The sequence below is a fragment of the Tursiops truncatus genome, chromosome 1, assembly GCF_011762595.2.
Source record: "Tursiops truncatus isolate mTurTru1 chromosome 1, mTurTru1.mat.Y, whole genome shotgun sequence".
NCBI lineage: Eukaryota > Metazoa > Chordata > Mammalia > Artiodactyla > Delphinidae > Tursiops > Tursiops truncatus.
This window is the reverse complement of record NC_047034.1, coordinates 178957432-178977543: the sequence shown is the minus strand read 5'-3', so window position 1 is coordinate 178977543 and position 20112 is coordinate 178957432. Positions and strand designations below refer to the sequence as shown.

The 20112-nt window shown below is 41.2% G+C and overlaps 1 non-coding gene and 1 pseudogene across 1 annotated transcript; one reads left to right on the top strand and one right to left on the bottom strand.

The window, feature by feature from the left end:
- The window catches only part of LOC101317034 (calmodulin-binding transcription activator 1-like), a 103518-nt pseudogene that overhangs the window by 52006 nt on the left and 31400 nt on the right, over positions 1 to 20112 (top strand).
- Positions 18641 to 18747, bottom strand: LOC117309664 (U6 spliceosomal RNA). Its single transcript, XR_004523971.1, has one exon. It is a non-coding gene; the product is annotated as a U6 spliceosomal RNA (small nuclear RNA).

The window sequence follows — 20112 nt, the reverse complement described above, 5'->3', positions numbered from 1 at the left end:
ATCTGCTGCCCCTACAGTGGTCCTTATTTTTTATTTCACCCCTTGATAGAGTTTGCAGCCCCAAACCCTATCAAGCGCCCCCCTCCTCTCTCTGTCACAGGGTTTCTCGGGCCCTTTTGCATTCGAGTGAGGAAGCCTGTGGACATGTTTTCAGAATCAGTCTTGAATAGTTATAAAAATCTTAATGAAACACAGATTTGTGACATGGTGCTATATATACTTCTTAAATGTTCTTAAATAACAGATCTAGTGGTGGGTCTGTAGCTACCATAAATTTGAAGTAATGATAAACACAAATGATACTTCATAGTAATGATAGTAACAGGGATTAAAAAAGAGTCTGAGATTCAAAAGTCACAGGTACTGCCCGTATTGCTGAGTTGTTGCCTGTATTCACAATTAAGCACAATACTGTATTTCATTTGGAGGTTACTGACGTAAGGGTGTAGTTCTTTTCTCATCCAAGTTCATGGACCCCCTGTTCTATCTTCACTTGTTTAATCCTTCCAGTTCCCATTGCCACTGTCACTGCTGCTCACCTGCATGTCCACAGGAGCCTCCTCCTGCCATGCCTCGACTCTGGACCTCCTCTGGTTCATTCTCCCCACAGCAGCCAGAGTTACCTTTTTAAAATAGTAAAATGCAAATCGAATCACGTTTCTTCCCCAGCTTGCACTCTTCAGGAGCTTTCACTGCTCCCTGGATATAAACTCAAGTACATTAAGGTGCCCGGCGGAGCCTGCCTCTCTCTAGCCTTACCCGGGGCCCTCCCTCCCTCCCACGCTTGCTGAGCTCCAGCCACCCCTCCTTGCTTCCAGGTCTTCACCTGTGCCTGGCTCTTCCCCACCTCAGGGCCCTGGAACATGCTGTTTCCACCCTTAGTTACACTCAGTAATCTATTGCCGCATGACGGTGTTACCATAAACTTAGCAGCTTTAAACACCATATGTTTTTTACCTCACAAGTTTTTGTGGGTCTGGTGTCCAGGCCCGGCTTAGCTGGGCCCTCTGCCTTAAGGCTGCATGCAGTCAGGTTGCCGGGCAGGGGTGGAATCTTATCTGAAGGCTTGATTGTGGAAGGAGACTCTTTGTAGCTAAGGAGGTTGTCGGCGGCATTTATTTCCAGGTGAGCCAATGTACTGTGGACTTCAGTGTCTCATTGGTTATCAGCTGAAGGTGGCCCTCAGTGCCTCTTTACCTGTGTCTTCCTAACACGGCCACTTGGCTAAAAGCCAGCAAGGGGGAGAGAGTCCTAGCAAGAAGGATGCTACAGTCTTATCTGATGGAATCACACGCACACACTCACTCCCATCCCTTGGCTGTGTTCTGTTGGTTAGAATCGATTCACGGTCACTCCCGCGTTCAAGGGGAGGGGTTTGCACAGGAGGCCAGGGTCATGGGAGCCACTGTAGAGCTGGTCCAGCTCCCTCCCACCCCACCCTCAACCCACACACCTATGCTTGAAAGAAGAAACAAATTTCCACATGCCTCTCCGGAGAAATGCCTCACATACAGAATCCCTGTGGTCAGGCCACCGTGTGCCAAACTGTACACGACACGCAGGAGCTGAATCTACCTCTTTAGGAACTTGCGGTCCTGAAGACGTTCAAGGTAGTAGATTCAGACAAGGGGGAGAGGACGTCCTCCTCAAATTTCTCCTCATTCCTCTTTTCTTTCTTCCTTTCATTCACCATCAGGTACACAATTCCTACCATGTGCCAAGTGCTGGGGTTAGAAACAGGAGGAACACGACAGGAGCTTGCAGTTTGGAACTGTGTTTCTCAGTTGAATACTTGTATTTTTGAACCGGAAGGTCTGGCAGTTTTCAAACTTAAAAAAATTTTTTTTGAGTGTTTGAGCCTTTCTTTCCAAACATAAACTTATGGGTAAGCTGAATCTGTAAAACAGATGAAAGTGGAGATGCTCTGCTTGAAGCTGGGGAGTGGGGCCAGCTCTTCCCGCTTGGGCTTCTGGCCGCCTCCAGCAGCAGCTGCCCCAGCCAGCCCTTAACCCTGGCTGTTAGCAAGCAAGGTTAGAACACGACTGCTGTCGTCCACGCCGGCACTGGAGCTCAGGAAGCTGCCGCCCAGAGGGGGAGACCAAGTTAGTGCAGACCAGGTCCATGCACGCTCTGGACCAGCGGCTCTCACATGGGGCCGGTGCTGCCCCTTCAGAGGCTGTTTAGCAACAAGTGGGATAGCTTTTGGGGTGTCGGAGTGAGTGTGTATGTGGGTGTTCCGTGATTCTGTGCAAAGTGGTCAGCATGCCCCCCGAGAAGCCCAGTCCTGCTCCCGCTCCCAGGCCCGCGCTCTGTCTCTGTGTTGGCGGTTCTCACTCCTGGCCGCGTGTTAGAGTCACCTGGACAGCCTTTTTTTTTTTTTTTGGCTCCGTTGGGTCTTTGTTGTTGCGCACAGGCTTTCTCTAGTTGTGGCGAGCGGGGGCTACTCTTCGTTGTGGTGCATGGGCCTCTCATTGCAGTGGCTTCTCTTGTTGCAGAGCCCGGGCTCTAGGTGCCCGGGCTTCAGTAGTTGCGGCACGCGGGCTCAGTAGTTGTGGCTGGTGGGCTCTAGAACGCAGGCTCAGTAGTTGTGGCGCACGGGCTTAGTTGCTCCGTGGCATGTGGGATCTTCCCAGACCAGGGCTCGAACCCGTGTCCCCTGCTTTGGCGGGTGGATTCTCAACCACTGCGCCGCCAGGGAAGTCCTGAACAGCTTTTTAAACATACCGGGGCCTGAGCCCCACCCCTGAGCAATTAAACTGAGGTCTCTGGGGTGGGGCCCCGGGCTTGGGGTTTTAAAAGCTCCCTGGGAGATTCTAAAGTGCAGCCAGGTTGGGAATTACCGCCTTAAATCTTCTGTTGACTGCTTTCAGAAGAAGTCTTCACTGTAATTAAACAAATTGTTGTTAAAAGTAAGCAAAAGGAAATCTGGAGGGGAACATCTGTAATAGATAAGTGGGCTTTATTAAATGTGCAGTTACTTTATTAGAACACAGATCATTGGAACGAACTGACAGTTTGGAATTTGGATTAAAACTCTTTAAGCCACGGATAACATCAAAGTCTGGTGTCTGTGAGGGCACAGGTTTTCTGTTTCTGTTTTTTTCTGTGGCCTTCTTTATCCTTTTTTCCCTTCTGAATATTTCAGCCTGATATGAAACACCTATTTGTAACAAATCACTTTTTCTTTCCTTCCCATAGTCCATCTCCATCAGTTAGATGCTCTTCTTTACTCATACCTTAAGGTTCTTTTCTGTCTGTTCCATTACCCACCCAGTCCCAAAACGCTGTGACAGTGAGCATTTCTGATGACGTGGCCATCCAGTTTGGAAAGACACCGTACTTAAAAGATGATCAGTTTCTGAGAAACTTAAGTTGTTAGAAAACTTTATATTGTTGGCTCGGGGAAAGATCTGGAAAAATGACCAAGACGTTAGCTCAGACCTCATGGAGGGAGTTGAGAGGGCACGTATTGGCTACTAATGGCCTCTCATAACTTTTCATTGAGGATAGTCTTACTAGTCTGAAAGTAATTATAAGCATCCTCATTGTACATTCCCATAGTTCTTTTACTGTACTGTTTCTGTCTGAAACTGACATAATCTCACTATGACAACAAATTTAGTATGATTTTAAAAATATTTCACAAATATATAGTGAAGATTGATCTCACTTTGCTTTCTTTTACCAAAATATTTTTTTTCCTCCATGCCCACTCAATTTTTTTTTTTTTTTTTTGCGGTACGCGGGCCTCTCACTGTTGTGTCCTCTCCCTTCGCGGAGCACAGGCTCTGGACGCGCAGGCTCAGCGGCCATGGCTCACGGGCCCAGCCACTCCGCGGCATGTGGGATCTTCCTGGACCGGGGCACGAACCTGTGTCCCCTGCATCGGCAGGCGGACTCTCAACCACTGCGCCACCAGGGAAGCACCCACTCATTAATTTTTGATTTTCTTACTGTTTAATTCTTTTTTTTGCATTATTCATCTGTACCATTGAATTATCTGCTTGTCATTTTCTGTAAATTGATGCCAAGTCTAAATGGTTTAGACTTGTACCATTTCACTCTTTTATGAGATTGCATTGGAAATACAATTTAATCTTTAGTCAGGTTGACTTTTTTTTTTAACTTTATTTATTATTTTAGCATCTTTTTTTTTAACATCTTTATCGGAGTATAATTGCTTTACAATGGTGTGTTAGTTTCTGCTGTGTCACAAAGTGAATCAGCTATACGTATACATATATCCCCATATCCCCTCCCTCTTGCGTCTCCCTCCCACCCTCCCTATCCCACCCCTGTAGGTGGTCACAGAGCACTGAGCTGATCTCCCTGTGCTACGCGGCTGCTTCCCACTAGCTATCTGTTTTACATTTGGTAGTGTATGTATGTCAGTGTTACTCTATTACTTCGTCCCAGCTTACCCTGCTCCCTCCCCACATCCTCAAGTCCATTCTCTACGTCTGTGTCTTTATTCCTGTCCGGCTCCTAGGTTCTTCAGAACTTTTTTTTTTTTTTTTTTTTTTTTTAGATTCCATATATATGTGTTAGCGAATGGTATTTGCTTTTCTCTTTCTGACTTGCTTCACTCTGTATGACAGACTCTAGGTCCGTACACCTCACTACAGATAACTCAGTTTCGTTTCTTTTTATGGCTGAGTAATATTCCATTGTATATATGTGCCACATCTTCTTTATCCACTCACCTGTCGATGGACACTTAGGTTGCTTCCATGTCCTGGCTCTTGTAAACAGTGCTGCAGTGAACATTGTGGTACATGACTCTTTTTGAATTATGCTTTTCTCCAGGTATATGCCCAGTAGTGGGATTGCTGGGTCGTATGGTAGTTCTACTTTTAGTTTTTTAAGGAACCTCCATACTGTTCTCCACAGTGGCTGTATCAACTTACATTCCCACCAACAGTGCAAGAGTGTTCCCTTTTCTCCACACCCTCTGCAGCATTTATTGTTTGTAGAGTTTTTGATGATGGCCATTCTGACCGGTGTGAGGTGATGTCTCATTGTAGTTTTTTTTTTTTTTAACATCTTTATTGGATCATTGTAGTTTTGATTTGCATTTCTCTGATGGTTAGTGATGTTGAGCATCCTTTCATTGTTTGTTGGCCATCTGTACGTCTTCCTTGGAGAAATGTCTATTTAGGTCTTCTGCCCATTTTTGGATTGCGTTGTTTGTTTTTTTGATGTTGAGCTGCATGAGCTGCTTGTAAATTTTGCAGATTAATCCTTTGTCAGTTGCTTTATTTGCAAATATTTTCTCCCATTCTGAGGGTTGTCTTTTGGTCTTATTTATGGTTTCCTGTGCTGTGCAAAAGCTTTTAAATTTCATTAGGTCCCGTTGGTTTATTTTTGTTTTTATTTCCATTTCTCTAGGAGGTGGGTCAAAAAGGATCTTGCTGTGATTTATGTCATAGAGTGTTCTGCCTCTGTTTTCCTCTAAGAGTTTTATAGTGTCTGGCCTTACATTTAGGTCTTTAATCCATTTTGAGTTTATTTTTGTGTATGGTGTTAGGGAGTGTTCTAATTTCATTCTTTTACATGTAGCTGTCCAGTTTTCCCAGCACCACTTATTGAAGAGGCTGTCCTTTCTCCATTGTATATTCTCACCTCCTTTATCAAAAATAAGGTGACCATATGTGCATGGGTCTATCTCTGGGCTTTCTATCCTGTTCCATTGATCGATATTTCTGTTTTATTGCCAGTGCCATACTGTCTTGATTACTGTAGCTTTGTAGTATAGTCTGAAGTCAGGGAGCCTGATTCCTCCAGCTCCGTTTTTCTTTCTCAAGATTGCTTTGGCTATTCGGGGTCTTTTGTGTTTCCATACAAATTGTGAAATTTTTTGTTCTAGTTCTGTGAAAAATGCATTTGGTAGTTGGATAGGGATTGCATTGAATCTGTAGATTGCTTTGGGTAGTGTAGTCATTTTCACAATGTTGATTCTTCCAGTCAAGACCATGGTATATCTCTCCATCTGTTTGTATCATCTTTAATTTCTTTCATCAGTGTCTTATAGTTTTCTGCATACAGGTCTCTGTCTCATTAGGTAGGTTTATTCCCTGGTATTTTATTCTTTTTGTTGCAGTGGTAAATGGGAGTGTTTGCTTAATTTCATTTTCAGATTTTTCATCATTAGTGTATAGAAAGGCAAGAGATTTCTGTGCATTAATTTTGTATCCTGCTACTTTACCAGATTCATTGATTAGCTCTAGTAGTTTTCCGGTAACATCTTTAGGATTCTCTATGTATAGTATCATGTCATCTGCAAACAGCTTTACTTCTTCTTTTCCTATTTGCATTCCTTTTATTTTTCTTCTCTGATTGCTGTGGCTAAAACTTCCAAAACTATGTTGAATAAGAGTGGTGAGAGTGGGCAACCTTGTTTTGTTCCTGGTCTTAGAGGAAATGGTTTCAGTTTTTCACCACTGAGAATGATGTTGGCTGTGGGTTTGTCATATATGGCCTTTATTATGTTGAGGTAAGTTCCCTCTATGCCTACTTTCTGGAGGGTTTTTTATCATAAATGGGTGTTGTATTTTGTCATAACCTTTTTCTGCATCTATGGAGATGATCATATGCTTTTCCTCCTTCAGTTTGTTAATATGGTTTATCACATTGATTGATTTGCATATATTGAAGAATCCTTGCATTCCTGGAATAAACCCCACTTGATCATGGTATATGATCCTTTTAATGTGCTGTTGGATTCTGTTTGCTAGTATTTTGTTGAGGATTTTTGCATCTTTGTTCATCAGTGATATTGGCCTGTAGTTTTCTTTCTTTGTGACATCCTTGTCTGGTTTTGGTATCAGGGTGATGGTGGCCTCATAGAATGGGTTTGGGAGTGTTCCTTCCTCCACTATATTTTGGAAGAGTTTGAGAAGGATAGGTGTTAGCTCTTCTGTAAGTGTTTGATAGAATTCGCCTGTGAAGCCATCTGGTCCTGGACTTTTGTTGGAAGATTTTTATTCACAGTCTCAATTTCAGTGCTTGTGATTGGTCTGTTTGTATTTTCTATTTCTTCCTGGTTCAGCCTCGGAAGGTTGTGCTTTTCGAAGAATGTGTCCATTTCTTCCAGGTTGTCCATTTTATTGGCATATAGTTGCTTGTAGTAATCTCTCACGATCCTTTGTAATTCTGCTGTGTCAGTTGTTACTTCTCCTTTTTTCATTTCTAATTCTATTGATTTGTGTCTTCTCCCTTTTTTTCTTGATGAGTCTGGCTAATGGTTTATCAATTTTGTTTTATTTTTTCAAAGAACCAGCTTTTAGTTTTATTGATCTTTGCTATTGTTTCCTTCATTTCTGATCTGATCTTTATGTTTTCTTTCCTTTTGCTAACTTTGGGTTTTTTTTGTTCTTTCTCTAATTGCTTTAGGTGTAAGGTTAGGTTGTTTATTTGAGATGTTTCTTGTTTCTTGAGGTGGGATTGTATGCTATAAACTTCCCTCTTAGAACTGCTTTTGCTGCATCCCATAGGTTTTGGGTCATTGTGTTTTCATTGTAATTTGTTTCTAGGTACTTTTTGATTTCCTCAGTGATCTCTTGGTTATTTAGTAGTGTATTGTTTAGACTCCATGTGTTTGTGTTTTTTTTTTTTTTTTTGCGGTATGCGGGCTTCTCACTGTTGTGGCCTCTCCTGTTGTGGAGCACAGGCTCCGGACGCTCAGGCTCAGTGGCCATGGCACACGGGCCCAGCCGCTTTGCAGCATGTGGGATCCTCCCGGACCAGGGCACGAACCTGTGTCCCCTGCATTGGCAGGTGGACTCTCAACCACTGCGCCACCAGGGAAGCCCCTGTGTTTGTATTTTTTACGGATTTTTTTTCTGTAATTGATAGCTAGCCTCATAGTGTTGTGGTTGGAAAAGATACTTGATACGATTTAAGTTTTCTTAAATTTACCAGGGCTTGATTTGTGACCCAAGATATGATCTATCATGGAAAATGTTCCATGAACACTTGAGAAGAAAGTGTATTCTGTTGTTTTTGGATGGAATGTCCTATAAATATCAATTAAGTCCATTTTGTTTAATGTATCATTTAAAGCTTGTGTTTCCTTATTTATTTTCATTTTGGATGATCTGTCCATTGGTGAAAGTGGGCTGTTAAAGTCCCCTACTATGATTGTGTTACTGTCGATTTCCCGTTTTATGGTTGTTAGCATTTGCCTTATGTATTGATGTGCTCCTGTGTTGGGTGCATAAATATTTACAGTTGTTATATCTTCTTCTTGGATTGATCCTTTGATCATTATGTAGTATCCTTCTTTGTCTCTTGTAATAGTCTTTATTTTAAAATCTATTTTGTCTGATATGAGAATTGCTACTCCAGTTTTCTTTTGATTTCCATTTGCATGGAATATCTTTTTCCATCCCCTCACTTGCAGTCTGTATGTGTCCCCAGCTCTGAAGTGGGTCTCTTGTAGACAGCATATATACGGGTATTGTTTTTGTATCCATTCAGCCAGTCTATGTCTTTTGGTTGGAGCATTTAATCCATTTCCATTTAAGGTAATTATCGATATGTATGTTCCTATTCCCATTTTCTTAATTGTTTTGGGTTTGATTTTGTAGGTCTTTTCCTTCTCTTGTGTTTCCTGCCTAGAGAAGTCCCTTTAGCATTTGTTCCAAAGCTGGTTTGGTGGTGCTGAATTCTCTTAACTTTTGCTTGTCTGTTAAGGTTTTAATTTCTCTGTCGAATCTGAATGAGATCCTTGCTGGGTAGAATAATCTTGGTTGTAGGTTTTTACCCTTTCATCATTTAAAATATGTCCTGCCAGTCCCTTCTGGCTTGCAGAGTTTCTGCTGAAAGATCAGCTGTTAACCTTATGGGGATTCCCTTGTATGTTATTTGTTGCTTTTCCCTTGTTGGTTTTAATATTTTTTCTTTGTATTTAATTTTTGATAGTTTGATTAATATGTGTCTTGACGTATTTCTCCTTGGATTTATCCTGTATGGGACTCTGCGCTTCCTGGACTTGATTGGCTATTTCCTTTCCCATGTTAGGGAAGTTTTCAAGTATAATCTCTTCAAATGTTTTCTCAGACCCTTTCTTTTTCTCTTCTTTTTTTGCGACCCCTATAATTCAAATGTTGGTGTGTTTAATGTTGTCACAGAGGTCTCTGAGACTGTTGTCAATTCTTTTCATTCTTTTTTCTTTATTCTGCTCTGCAGTAGTTATTTCCACTATTTTATCTTCCAGGTCACTTATCCGTTCTTCTGCCTCAGTTATTCTACTATTGATCCCATCTAGAGTATTTTTCATTTCATTTATTGTGTTGTTCATCGTTGCTTGTTTCATCTTTAGTTCTTCTAGGTCCTTGTTAAATGTTTCTTGCATTTTGTCTATTCTATTTCCAAGATTTTGGATCATCTTCACTATCATTACTCTGAATTCTTTTTCAGGTAGACTGCCTATTTCCTCTTCATTTGTTTGGTCTGGTGGGTTTTTATCTTGCTCCTTCATCTGCTGCATATTTCTCTGTCTTCTCATTTTGCTTAACTGTGTTTGGGGTCTCCTTTTCGCAGGCTGCAGGTTCGTAATTCCTGTTGTTTTTGGTGTCTGCTCCCAGTGGGTAAGGTTGGTTCAGTGGGTTGTGTAGGCTTCCTGGTAGAGGGGACTAGTGCCTGTGTTCTGGTGGATGAGGCTGGATCTTGTCTTTCTGGTGGGCAGGGCTGCGTCCAGTGGTGTGTTTTGGGGTGTCTGTGAACCTAGTATGATTTTAGGCAACCTCTCTGCTAATGGGTTGGGTTGTGTTCCTGTCTTGCTAGTTGTTTGGCATGTGGCATCTAGCACTGGAGCTTGTTGGCCGTTGGGTGGAGCTGGGTCTCAGTGTTGAGACGGAGATCTTTGCGAGACCTCTCACCGATTGATATTACTTGGGGCCAGGCGGCCTCTGGTGGCCCAGTGTCCTGAGTTTGGCTTCTCCCACCTCAGAAGCTCAGGCCTGACACCAGGCAAGAGCACCAAGGTCCTGTCAGCCTGAAGAAAAGGGAGAAAAAAAGAAAGAAAAAAAATAAAAATAAAAACATTATTAAAATGAAAAAATAAATAAGAAATAAAAAAGTAATAATAATAAAAAAAGAAGAGAGCAACCAAACCAATAAACAAATCCAGCAGTTGTAATAAGCGCTAAAAACTATACTAAGATAAACATAAAAATCAGAAATAAGTCAGTTGCGGACAGCAAACCCCAAGTCTACAGTTGCTCCCAAAGTCCACCACCTCAATTTTGGGATGATTCGTTGTCTTTTCAGGTATTCCACAGATGCAGGTACATCAAGTTGATTGTGGAGATTTACTCCGCTTCTCCTGAGGCTGCTGGGAGAGATTCCCCTTCTCTTCTTTGTTAGCACAGCTCCTGGCGTTCAGCTTTGGGTTTGGCCCCTCTTCTGCATGTAGGTCACCCTCTGGCGTCTGTTCCCATCCAGACAGGATGGGGTTAAAGCAGAGGCTGATTAGGGGGCTCTGGCTCATTCAGGTTGTGGGGAGGAAGGGGTACGGTAGTTATAATTGGAATGTGGGGCAAGCCTGCGGCGGCAGAGGCCAGCATGATGTTGCACCGGCCTGAGGTGCGTCGTGTGTTCCCCCCGGGAAGTGTCCCTGGATCTCGGGACCCTGGCAGTGGCGGGCCGCACAGGCTCCCGGGAGGGGAGGTGTGGCTAGTGACCTGTGCTTGCACACAGCCTTCTTTCTTTATTTATTTATGTTTTTGAGGTATGCGGGCCTCTCACTGTTGTGGCCTCTCCCATTGCGGAGCACAGGCTCCGGACACGCAGGCTCAACGGCCATGGCTCACGGGCCCATCCGCTCTGCGGCGTGTGGGATCTTCCTGGACAGGGCACGAAACCCGTGTCCCCTGCATCGGCAGGCGGACTCTCAACCACTGCGCCACCAGGGAAGCCCCACACAGCCTTCTTGGTGGCGGCAGCAGCAGCCTTAGTGTTTCATGCCCGTCTCTGGTGTCTGATAGCCGTGGCTCGCGCCCGTCTCTGGAGCTCATTTAGGTGGTGCTCTGAATCCCCTCTCCTCATGCACCCCGAAACAATAGTCTCTTGCCTCTTAGGCAGTTCCAGACTTTTTCCCAGACTCCCTCCCGGCTAGCTGTGGCGCACTAGCCTGCTTCAGGCTGTGTTCACGCAGCCAACCCCAGTCCTCTGCCCGGAATCTGACCTCCGAAGCCCGAGCCTCAGCTCCCAGCCCTCACCCGCCCCAGCGGGTGAGTAGACAAGCCTCTTGGGTTGGTGAGTGCTGGTCGGCACCGATCCTCCATTTGGGAATCTCTGTGCTTTGCCCTCTGCACCCCTACTGCTGCATTCTCCTCCATGGCTCTGAAGCTTCCTCCCTGCCCACTCCCCGTCTCCATCAGTGAAGGGGCTTCCTAGTGTGTGGAAACTTTTCCTCCTTCACAGCTCCCTCCCAGAGGTGCAGGTCCTGTCCCTTTTCTTTTGTCTCTGTTTTTTCTTTTGCCCTACCCAGGTACGTGGGGATTTTCTTGCCTTTTGGGAAGTCTGACGTATTCTGCCAGTGTTCAGTAGGTGTTCTGTAGGAGTTGTTCCACATGTAGTTGTATTTTTGATGTATTTGTGGAGAGGAAGGTGATCTCCATGTCGTACTCCTCCGTCATCTTGAAGATCCCCCCAGGTTGACTTTTTTAATTTTTGAAATGTGGGCTGGGAGTGTCCTAGGCACGTGAGAAATGTTATGTGCATGTTGTATATATGTATGTCTGTGCATGTTCCGTGTATGTGGGTAAGGATGAGGTGTGGTGGTAAGAGCTCTCTTGGTGGGAGCTGTACTCCCACATGAGTGTGCACAGCTGAGTGGGCAGCACTAAGCTGGTAAGAGTCTGTTTGCTGGATCCGGCAGCCTCCCTTCTGCTGTTCAGTCCATTGCCAGCACCCTGTGTCTCCGGGAGAATCATTCTTTATTTTTGTAGGATGGTTTGGATGATTCCATGAGTTAACAGGGGCAACACGTAACGTAATATTTATAAAACATTAGTTCACTTGCCCATGGTTGGTAGTATATAAATGTTAAGTAAGACACCAAAAGCACTAACTTTATATAAAGTAAAAGGTTGATATGTTGGATTACATTAAAATAACTTCTGTTTATCAAAAGATGGTATTATGTGAATGAAAAGTCAAGTCAAAGTGTGGGATTGGCCAACAGAATGTAATATAATCAGAATATTTTGAGAAGTCCTGCAAGTTAGTAAGAAAGAGACAGACAAGCCCAATAGGAAAATGGGCAAGGGACTTGAACAGGCACTTCACAGACGGTCAGGAAACATGGGAAAAGGTGCTTCACCTCCTCAGTCATCAGACAGACGTAGAATAAACCACAGTGAGATGCCATCACACACCCAGATGACTGCATTCAAAAAGACAATGTCAGGTGCTGGCAGGGAACAGAGCAGTGGGGGCTTTCACGCACTGCTGACGGTCATCTGCATCAGTGCTGGAAATCTAGAATTATCTAGAATTGTCTGCACTGTGTGTCTCAGCAGTTCCTCTCCTGATGTATGTTCCCAACAGAAGTATGTGCATATACGTTCCAAAGACATGTGCAAGAATGTCCTCAGGAGTGTGATTCCAAATTCCTCAAAACTAGAACTGCCCGAATGCTCACAACAACAGAATGGAAAAATTAATTGTGATATATTCATGTACTGTAACCTGGACAGCCACGAAAATGAATGAACTGATGGTATATTCAAGAAACGAATAACTCTCACAAGCATAGTATGGCATGAAAGAAACCAGACTCTCAAATTTATTTATTATATGATTCTGGATACAAGTTCAGAACAGTTCAAAGCCAGGAAAAATAATTTATGGTTGTAGTCAGGAGTAGTTACTTTGGGGAGTAGGGAGACTGTATTAGTGGAGCTTCTGGGGTGCTGGTAAGGTTCTGTTTCTTAAATTTGGGTGTGATACATGTACAGAGACACAGGTACACTTATGACATGTGCTCTTTTTGTATGTTACATTTCAGTAAAAAGTTCATTGAAATGGTATATGGTATAAAATAGTTTATTAAAGTGCAGTGAGAAGTGAGCAAGGAACAGCTGTGTGCAGCAGCATGGAGGAATCTCACAAAATACAGTGTTTGATTCTGTGTTTACGAAGTTCGAAAAGAGTCAATGCTGAGCTATTGTTTAGAGAAACAAGTAGCTGGTGTGTATCAGGATTCAGTCAGGGAAGCAGAACCACTGGGAGTATTATGGAATAAGGGATTTATTTATTACAGAAGTAAGTCTGTACATAATCCTGGGAGAAGGTGAAAAAATAGAGCCCAGAGGAGGAATTAGAAGGTCAGAGAAGGGTCATGAACCACCTCCTGAAACACTGGGGTGGGTGGCCCAGGCAGCCTGCCGGGGTCTGGGAGACTTCTGGGAGGACAGGCTATCCTTTCATGTGTTTGCTGCCCAGCTTCTAGTGTTAGGGGAACTAAAGCTAGTGTCCAAAGAGGAAACATGTGGATGAGCTGGAACTCTCTGGCACCTCAGTTTCTATCTGTCACCACCTCTAACCGTGCAGGCATTCAGAGAGTGGAGGCTGTTCTGTTCCACCTTTTAAATCTTGGGCAGACTCAGGGAAGGGGATCCTGGGAAATTCCAACTTAACCACATCGATGGAGATAAAAACTGCTGCAGTGATGGTCGCACAACTCTGTGAATATCCTAAAAGTACTCTTTATGGTATGTGAATTATATCTCAATAAAGCTGTTATTTAAAGAAAATTGCCACAGGTTGTGAAAACTCTAAAGAAAAGCAAGGAAATAATTGGTACAAAAGTCAGGGTAGTGCTTACCTGTGGGAGAGAGGAGGGGTTGTGAAAAGCAGTTCTGGGGTGTTAAAAACTTCCCCCTTGTAGGTGGGGGGGGGCCGTTCCACAAATGTTTGCTTTATTATTATACAGTCTTGTGTAAACACATATTGCAGAACACACAGAAGACATGAATTCACAGTCTAGTGTGGTAGGCGGAGAAATCAGTGCCGTTTATAAGGTTATGGGGGTACCGTATGCTGTAGTCTTCGTTTTCTAGTTTTTTAATGACTGGAAGATGTTAACATGGCTGATTGACAATATGCTCCTTCTTGAGATCTGGAAGTTTCAGTAGTCATGGCTTCCTATCAGTTTGTATCCATGTCACTCTGAACTGGAGGGTAGTACCTGTGGTCTGTTTTTTAACAAGGTCTTCACGTCTCCTGACAGGTCTGTGAGTGTTTTGAAACAGGTTAATGGGATATTTCTGTCACTTTTCACTGTATATATTTGATTTTAAAATTTGAACTAAGATTTCTTTGTGCTTAAAAGTATACTTTACAAATTTATTAAAACTTTCATATCAAATCCTTTTTGATAATCTGAGAAATCGAAACATTCTTTTCACCTAACTTATTGGAAAATGCCTTTATCTACTCTCCATTTACATGGAGCCACTTTTCTTTTGGATGTTTGTTGTGGCTCTTTTATTCTCTTTGTAATGAGGAAGCAATTGCCCAAATAAAGAAAGATATGCAGCTGTCCTGCCTGGGGCTGTAGTTGTACCATAGTTAGGAAATAGATGTGAAGGTTTTTACAAAAGTTCAAAAACAAAGTGTCTTGTACCATTTGTATGCAAAGACTAGAAAAATTTTTGCTCTAGTTATGTAGACTTTTAGCTTCTTTTTCTGGTGTAGAACTATATCTATCTATCTCATGTTTTTTGAATGAGATGATTTAACTCCTTAACTAACAGGAGCCCTTGAACAAGTGATTTTTACACGGGTTAAATTTGTAATACAGAGCCTCATTAGTATTACTTAGAGTGCTTCTAAGCTATTTGTAAAACTTCAGAGATACATTTGTTACCTAATGAGATTACAATTTGAGTCAGATGTCACTCTTCATAGTTTTCCATTAAGAAATATATTTTTGATAATTTTTATAAACCAGTTTGTTAAGTAAGCATCATGTCTGTTAATCTTCTTATTCAGTGAGCATTTTGAGTGCCTACTGTGTGCCCAAGCCCTGAGGTAAGCCGGGCCATTCAGAGGTGAATAAAAGGGTGTCACAGTCATATGGGGAAGACACGTAAAAAATAATTGCAAAGTGGTGTGATAAGGGATAAAATGGAATTGTGAGGTATGTGTGTACAAGATAAACTTGAGGCATATAAGTGGTGGATGTTTTATAAAATATGACACTAAGACTGTATTTTGAAGATGATTATGAGTTTGCTGGACAAAGAATCAGCAAGAAAACTTTCCTGGCTGAAGGAACCACATGAGCAAAGGATTGGAAGAAGGCAGTAGTTTGGCTTGCTTGAGTAATTAGGTATGGCTGGGTCAGGGTTTAAGGAGAGAGAGATATGAATTAAGGTTAGTGAGGTAGGCAACAACCAGCTCACAGAAAGCCTTGTATGCCATGCTGGGTTTACATTTTTACCTTACAAGTAGTCAGGATCACTTGAAAGATTTTAATCAGAAAAGTAGAATGATCAGATTTTCATTTTACACAGCCACTCTGTGGGCAGTTTAGAGAATGGTTTGGAGGGAAGTTGGGAATTGGGGAGGAATCCATACCAGAGATAATTAAGACCTATTTTAATGCAGCGGCAGTAGAGAAGGATCTGACCAGAGACCTAGAATCAGTAGGATATATCCTGACCTCTAAGATGTGATGCAAAGGAGAGGAGGAGCTACTGAGATTCTGGCTTGGATGATGGTGGTATGTAGATAATGAAATACAGAAAGAAAAGTAGGTTTGAGGAGGCACTGAAATTATATTTGTATAGTGTGTCTTAGAGAGTGCATGTGGAACATGTAGGAAGAGATCTTAGAGGGTAGTTGGATATAGATCTGGGAAGTCAAGAGAGAGCTGGAAGAAACTGACAGTACAGGTGAACAAGGAGAGTAGGGAGAATGAGAGAAGAGAGAGGTTCTAGTAATGAACGGTTTCCATCATCTTCTCTGGAGCATGAGACTGAATAAGGGAAATGGGAAGAAAATTAAGCTTGTAAAGGAGACTCAGAAGGACTAGTTGAAGAGGAATAGAGCTGAGGGGTTACAGAAACCAAGGGAAGTTGGAGTAGCAAGGAGAATGAACAAAAGGGTCAGCAGTGCCAGATAGCAAAGTAAAATTATACAAATATCAAGAAAGTAGTTTTTGATTTATAAGAGATTTATACACTATTTAGAGGAGGAAATAGAGGGTTAATTACTTAAATGAATTTGGGACAGTTGGCTTACCAATTAAAAAAATAAGTTAAGTCTGTCTCATACCTTATACCAAAATAAGTCTAAAGAAGTAAATGTAAAAAGTGGAAATGATAATACACTAGAAGAAAATATGAGTCTGTATTTACATAATGTTCAGTGTTCTTATCATGACATCAGAATTAGAAAGGAGAAGATGGATAAACTGGACTACATATAAACTCACCATTTCTATGTGCTAAAATTAAAATGTAAATGGGAAACTAGGAGAAGTATTTGTCACATATTTGACAGAGGTTTAATATCCTTAATATATAAAAGATCTATCAGTAAAATGAATGACTGGAGATTTCTGGTTAAGCTGTGATGAGTAACAGGTTAAGCAGTTACTCATCGAAGATGTATTTATCTACCGTCCAAAATTTTGGTAAAATGACAGAAAAGAATCACAAAATATAAACCCGCAAAGATAGAAAATATGGGAGTGGGGAAATTTTTGCTAATGGTAGACAGAGTGGTTGGGCCCTCTTTCCTGCAAGTAGAAAAGCTGGACAAAATTTAAAACAAAATTTGTGTGAAGGTAATAGAGGTAACAAAACAGTGAAGATTTGTGGGCTTGAGATCCGGGGAAGTAAGGAAGCTCATAGATGCAAGACCAGATTTGCATCCACTTTTGCCCTGGAGGATCGATCTGCTGATTCAAGAAGAAGCAAGCAAATGAGAAGTTGGAAAGCTGAGGAGATTTTGATAGATTTAAGGAACTGGAGAGTGGGGGACAAAAATTGGAGTTTGGTATAAGTCAGGGAGGAAGGGGCCCTGGAAAACTCCTTAGGCTTTGAGTCCCAAAGGCCTGTATCCTGGGAACAGTGATCTCTGAGAAGTACTGAAGTTGAATTTCAGATCCCCTCGGTCCTTGATTAGATCAAGGTGATCTTGACAGCACCAAATGTGAATTTTTTCTGGAAGAAGATAACATCACCCAGAGCCTCAAATGATCTCTAGATTTATTTACAGTGTCTGGTACTTACCCACTAGATGAGAATTTAGGACAATTTGACAGAAAATCAAGAGGAACAGCAGACTATGCCAATGGATTGTCAGCGATCCAGATAATAGAGTAATTAAATACCATCACATATGTAATATGTTTAAAGAAATAAAAGATAAGATTGAGAATCGGGGAACTAGAACTTAAAAAAAAAAAGAACAAAACGTAAATTCTAGAATTGAAGGTCTATAACTGAATTAATTGAGATTAAGATCTCAATGGTTGGGTTTAACAGTAGATTTGTATAGTAATAAATTGAAAATAAATATTCAGAATGATAAAATATGGAGAGAAAAATGATGGGCAATACATAAAAGATTCTAAGAGACATGGGATTCAGTGAAAATATTTAACAATGTGTAATTGAAATCTGAGTAGGAAAGGAAGGAGGAATAGTACAGAAGCAATATTTGTAGAGATAATGGCTGAGAATTCTCTATAACAGACAAGCCTCTCAAATCAAGAAATACTGTAGACCCTGCACCAGATAAATTCAAATAAAATTTCACTGAAACATAAGATTGCTGAAAACCAAAGATAATGAGAGAATCTTAAACACCTAGAGAAAAATTACGTATTACATTCAAAAGAGCAGTAAGGCTGACAGCTGATTTCTCAACACAAGCAACAGAAGTCAGAAGACAATGGAACAGTATTTTCAAAATGTAAACAGTATTTTCAAAATGTAAACAGTATTTTCAAGAAGGTAAACTGCCAGACTGGAATTCTATACCCAGCAAAACATCCTGCAAAAGGGAAGGCAAAAATATCATCCTTTTAGATCAACAAAATGGAAAAAATTAATACACACCAGACCTGCACTAAAGGGGAGTACTAATAAAGATTCTTCTTTGGGCAGAAGGGAAATGATCCTGGCTGGCAGCTTTAAGATGTAGGAAAAGGTGAAGACCAAAGAGAGGGTAAATGCAAATGAATGTTGATATATGAAACAACAATAATAATGTCTTGTGTGGTTTAAAATATGTATGGAATTAAAAATTTTAATAATAGCATATGAGTTGTGGGGATGTAAATAGGGTTAGTATCCTGTGGTCTTTGCATTGTCCAGGAAGTAGTAAAATTATTAATCTACTTGAGACTTTGATAAGTCAAGGATGCATGTTGTAATCTCTAGGATATTCATTAAAAGAACATTAAAAGAATATATACCTACTAGCTAATGGAGAGGAAATATAGAGGAGGAGGAGGAGGAGGAGGAGTAATAGTAGTAGTAGTAGCCCAAGGAAACTTGATTAATCCAAAAGAAGACAGAAAAGGAACATCGAGTTTGTGGGAATAATAGGAAGCAAATGGTAGGATGATAGATTTACACTCAGGATATCAGTAATTATATTATTATTTATTTTTTAAAATATGGAACGCGTCACGAACTTGCGTGTCATCCTTGCGCAGGAGCCATGCTAATCTTCTCTGTATTGTTCCAATTTTAGTATATGTGCCGCCGAAGCGAGCACAGTAATTATATTATTGATAAATAAAAATGAACTAAAAATTTCAATTAAAAGACAAAGATTGAGAGATTAAATTAAAAAAAAAGGTGGATCACAACTCTGTACTGCTTGCAAGGATGCATAAAAGTGGAAGGAAAGTAAAATGGTAGAAAAAGACATATCACTCAAACACTAACCGAAAGAAAACTGGTGTACCTATGTTAATAAAGTGGAATTTAGGGCAGAAAAGCATTATTAGAGATAAAGAGAGACATTTCATAATGATAAAATACTCAATTCAATAGTTCTACATCTGTACGTGCCTAAAAACATGGCCTCAAAATACAGAAAGGAAAAATTGACAAAACTAACAAAGAATAGACACATCCACAATCATAGTGGGAAGTCTTAATACACTTAATTAACTGATTGAATAAACAAAGAATCACTTGATGATCTCAATAACACACCTAACAGTCTTGACCTAATTGAGGTCACAGTGGGTTTGCCAGTAGATTAGAAACAGTAGGAGAGACCTAGGAGATTGAAAATAACAAATATTGAAAATGAAATACAGAATAAAATGAAATATGCAATAAATAGGACATTGCACCCAATAACTATTATACATGCTTTTTATATACACATGGAACATTTATAAAAATTGCTGATCTATAAAGCAAGTGTTGACAGATTTCAAAAGATTTAAATCAGAGCATCAGACTTATTACAAAGATAGGTTTACTATTTGAAAAATCAATCAGTAGAAATCACTGAGTTAATAGGGTAAAGCAGAAAAATAATGTGATAATGTCAATCGATGTAAAAATTGCCTTTGGTAAAATTCAGCATCTGTTCAAAATGAAATCCCTTAAGACATTATGAGTAAAAGGTAAATTCCTTAATTTGATAGAGATTACTTAGAAAAATCCTATAGCAGACATCATGTTTAATGGTGAAGTGTTGAAAGTTTTCCTCCTGAGACTGGGAATAGAAATAAGTTATTTTCGGGCTTCCCTGGTGGCGCAGTGGTTGAGAGTCCGCCTGCCGATGCAGGGGACACGGGTTTGTGCCCTGGTTTGGGAAGGTCCCACATGCTGCGGAGCGGCTGGGCCTGTGAGCCGTGGCTGCTGAGCCTGCACGTCCGGAGCCTGTGCTCCGCAACGGGAAAGGCCACAGCAGTGAGAGCCCTGTGTACCGCAAAAAAAAAAAAAAAAAAAAAAAAAAGTTATTTTCACCATTACCACTACTTTATTATTTTATTTAGAGACCCTACCTAGTTCAATATGACAAGAAAAATAAAAGGTACAAGGATCAGAAAGGAATGAATAGAACTGTTTTTGTAGATGACATGATTGTGTATGTAGAAAAAAAAATCTCCTTGTAACT